Raw genomic sequence first — 4992 nt, 5'->3', positions numbered from 1 at the left:
TTCTTACTATTTTCACTTCAATTGACCTTTCAAGCAACAATTTTGAAGGGCCAATACCAGAAGAAATAGGAGTACTCAAATCCTTGCATATTCTCAACTTGTCGCACAATTCTTTCACAGGGCAAATCCCACCATCTTTGGGAAATTCAAGTCAACTTGAGTCACTAGACTTATCAAGCAACAAGCTTAGCGGTGAGATCCCTGTGCAACTTGCAGATAGTCTTACTTTCCTTGCAGTCTTAAACCTCTCATTTAATCAATTAGTTGGGCCAATTCCATACATCAAGCAATTTGCAACATTTTCGGAAACTTCCTATGAAGGGAACAAAGGATTATGCGGGTCCCCTTTGAAGACAACATGCACATCTCCAAAGCCAAGTTCGCCACCTCTAACATTTAAAGAAAGTAACTCAAATTCTCGGCCTTTGATTGACTGGAATTTCCTAAGTGTAGAGCTGGGATTTGTTTTTGGCTTTGGGATGGTCATTTGGCCGATTATGTTTTGTAAGAGGTGGAGGATTTGGTATTGCAAACACATTGATGACATTTTGTTTAGAATCTTCCCACAGCTGTATCTTGGAGGAAAACAATACCGTGGAATCCGAGCACATGGGAATGCGGGGCGGAGGCATTAGGTATGGTAAGACGTTTGTGCTATTTCTTTTCCTTTTCGCTTTCATTATAAGAGCAAAATAAAAATGTATCCAAGCAATTGGGCGTGAGCTTTGTTAGGTAAGATGTTTGTACTATTTCATATTCGCAATGAACATTATTTTAAGATTATATTAAAATAAGCTGTTTTCATATACAACTGGCTTGAGATTTTAATCAGCAATTCTATATATTTAAAAAATTTCTATTTCTTTTTGTTTGTCTAAAATTATAACAGGTAGAATTGTACCATGTCTATAGTTTTAAATACAAGGACATTACTTTTGTTTTTTAGATTTAGATGATAGAGTATTATGCAACTTAATCAAGAATTATATATAAGTAAAATATATATTTTAAATATTAAATATATATTCTAAAAATAAATGAAAAACTTATTGTAAATATAAAATCACATGTAAAAGTAAAATTTTAATTTATGTTAATGATAAATGCTTATCATGTTAGACCAACCTTTTATCAAAAAGCCAAGAATTTTATAGCTCAATTAGCAAGTTTTATTGTTTTCAACAGAGACATCTAAAATTCAAATCGTCCCTCTCCCGTTGTAACTATCAAGTTTTATGAATAAATAAATAAATAAAAACCAAATATTGATTATAAAATAATTTAAAACAAATAATAAAACTCATTTTAAACATTTTGACACCCAAGATTTTTCAACTCATCAAATGGCATCAATTAATACTTTTGATTTGGAATAAGTTGATTATCTATTTGTCTAAGTTTAAGAGATGTTATGGTTTAAAATCTAATCATATTTTTTTGTGATTCACAATCTTGTACATATTCTTGTTTTCTATAACTCAAAAATACTTAATTCTATGTTTTTTGTTTTCCTTCTTGCATAATATCTCTAAAACGATCAATAGAAGCTTTTCAAATACTTGCACAAATAAATTCATCTTGAAAATGTTGGCATCCATTTTAAAACCAAACTATATATTTATAAAGATATGACTCAATTAAGAAAAAGAAAGTCCAATTGTATTTGAAAACATAAAATGATTCTCATTACTTAATTTCATAACTTACCTTCTCATCAAATAGATCAAAATCTACATTGATAAATTCATTATTTGACTTGATATTAAGTAATAAAGTCGTCCCAAAAAATTCACTACCAATCTTAGAACCAAACTTTAAATAAATAAAAAAACTTAAATGAAAAGGAAAAAAAGTACAATTATATTTGATGACCTAGAATAGATTTCATTATTTGATTCCATAACTAACTTTCTCATCAAGTAGCAAAAAATCTATACTTTATAAGTTCATTATTTTCTTGTAATCCCTACTTTGATATGTTATCATTTTTTTAATTGAATGGAAACTAATTGGCGGCTATGTAACTAATATTTAAAAAATTAAAAAAAAAAAAAAAAATGATCAAAATCTACATTGATAAATTCATTATTTGACTTGATATTAAGTAATAAAGTCATCCTAAAAAAGTCACTACCAATATTCTTAGAACCAAACTTTAAATAAATAAATAAAACTTAAATGAAAAGAAAAAAAGTTCAATTATATTTGATGACCTAGAATAGATTTCATTATTTGATTCCATAACTAACTTTCTCATCAAGTAGCACAAAATCTATACTTTATAAGTTCATTATTTTCTTGTAATCCCTACTTTGATATGTTATCATCTTTTTCATTGAATGGAAACTAATTGGCGGCTATGTAACTAATATTTAAAATATTTAAAAAAAAGTCTGCATGAAGTATACGTAACCAATGTATATAAATATATATTTACTATATATCACATATGTGACAATATTCTTCAAGTATTTTATGAATTATGATTAAAATTGCACTAATATTTGTTCTTTAATTTACACGAAAAGACCATAAAATACAAATTAAAAAATATTCAAATTTATAGGGATTAAAATTGATAGGAAAAGTCACATATATATATATACATGAAAAATTCCACAATTCATTAATGAAAAACAATCAAAAAGAAGAATTGAAAGCAGAATTACGCAAAGTAAAACTCGCATAAGAATTGAACAGGTAAATTTAACTAGAGAAGTTAATGTCCTCAAATCTTGTCCTCTATTCTTCTCAAAAATTCTCATCCTCTATTGAGATGCATATAGAGATGATATAGAATAATAGAACCAATGAAATTGTCAGTGCCAAGTAAAAATTATTAGCATCACAAAATTTTGGAAGCAAAACTTCTCACCATGATCATGGAACTCATGAAAGATGAGAAAGAAGACTTAAAGCTCTCGCAAAATTCATGGTAAGACTTGGACTGGAGTTTCCATCAAGCCCAAGTATATTATTAACTGCTAGTGATATACACTCTTTGCAATTATTTTATTTTATTTTTGGTAAAACGCTTTTTGTAATTTTTTCACCATACCACAGCAGCAATTGCTCTAACCATTTTTTTTTTTTTTTTTTTTTTTTTGGGAGAGCAATTGCTCTAGCTTGGTTTAGTGTTATATATACATAATACATGGCCATTCCATTTTGCCACACCAATCACTTCTAGTCCTAGAACCAATTTTTATTATATGATATAGGATTTAAGATGTGACCTTTAAATGGAGTGATGTTAACTGCAAAGACCATATAATTTTTTATAATTTTTTTTTTCTAAAATTGCTATGATTTTTTTTCCCAAATTGCTATGAGTTAAGTGGGAATAAGTAAATAACATTATTTTTATATGGATTTTTTACTTAATTTTTATAAATATAATACTAGTAATTTACCTTGCAATATCTTATAAATTTTTAGCTACAAGTAATTTTTTTTTTTTTTTTGGTTGCTAAAATGTAAAAACCTTCTATGTTTTATTAAAATTCATTTCAGTCCTTTAATTTTGTATTTATTTATTTTAATCATTTAAGTTTCAAGATTATTCAATTTGGTCTTTCCATAAGCTTCTATTAAATGTGGCTGTTAATTGTCCAAGTTTTTAAATTTTTCTTCAAATTTTTTAAATTAAAAAAATTAGTTAAAAAACATATTTAAGAATTTTTTTAATAAAAAAAAAATTAGCCGAAATTGATAAAGATATCTTAATTAAATAAACTAAAATTTAGAGGATGAGTCATTTTATGTTCTTTTCTCACTCTCTCTCTCTGGCCGAGCTCTGCACTATCTCTGTCGCTCTTTCTTCCTTCCTCCCGAAATTGCTCTCTCTATCAATGAACTCTCTTCTTCGCCACAACGCAAAATCAGCTCCAGCAAGACCTGGGAAGAGTGAATCAGAGCTTTCTTCTCAGGTTTCCCAGGGAATCTCTCCTTAAACGGTATGACATTCCAAAACTTTTTATTCCAAACCCATGTCTTCAATTTTGTTTTATGCAAGTCATCTCTACGGCTCTTTTCCCATTGGATGATTTTATATATATAATGGGTTTTCATGCATCTTTGCAGACTTGAGTGTACTCTCTTTCTGCTGGTGTCTTGAGTCTTCATGGGCATAATTATGCTTTGATCATCAATAATATTATTTGGATTCATTAAAAAAAGAGATACCTTTTCATTCTTCCTGAGAAAATAAACACATGATTCTGCCTGCACGAAGGCCACCATAAAGTTTATGCAGTAATTATCTTTTTTTTTTTTTTTTTTTTTTTTTTTTGAGAAGAGCAATTGCTCTAGCTTGGTTTAGTGTTATATATACATAATACATGGCCATTCCATTTTGCCACACCAATCACTTCTAGTCCTAGAACTAATTTTTATTATATGATATAGGATTTAAGATGTGACCTTTAAATGGAGTGATGCTAATGGCAAAGACCACATAATTTTTTATAAATTTTTTTCTAAAATTGCTATGAGTTAAGTGGGAATAAGTAAATAACATTATTTTTATATAGAGTTTTGATTAAGTTTTATAAATATAATACTAATAATTCACATTGCAATATCTTATAAATTTTTAGCTACAAGTAAATTATTATTTTTGGTTAACATGCAAAATCCTTCTATGTTTCATTAAAATTCATTTCAGTCCTCTAACTTTGCATTTATTCATTTCAATCATTTAAGTTTCAAGATTATTCAATTTGGTCTTTCCATCAGCTTCTATTAAGTGTTGCTGTTAATTGTCTAAATTTTTAATTTTTTCTTCAAATTTTCTAAATTAAAAAAATTAGTTAAAAAATATATTTTAGAATTTTTTTTAGTAAGAAAATTAGCCCAAATTGATAAAGATATCTTAATTAAATAATCTAAAATTTAGAGGATGAGTCATTTTATATTCTTTTCTCATCCTCTCTCTCTGTCTGGCCGAGCTCTGCACTATCTCTGTCTCTCTTTCTTCCTTCCTCCCGAAAT

The sequence above is a fragment of the Quercus suber genome, unplaced genomic scaffold (assembly GCF_002906115.3).
Source record: "Quercus suber isolate HL8 unplaced genomic scaffold, Cork oak 2.0 scaffold_552, whole genome shotgun sequence".
In the NCBI taxonomy this organism is placed as follows: Eukaryota; Viridiplantae; Streptophyta; class Magnoliopsida; order Fagales; family Fagaceae; genus Quercus; species Quercus suber.
Note: the sequence above shows the minus strand (reverse complement) of the source record.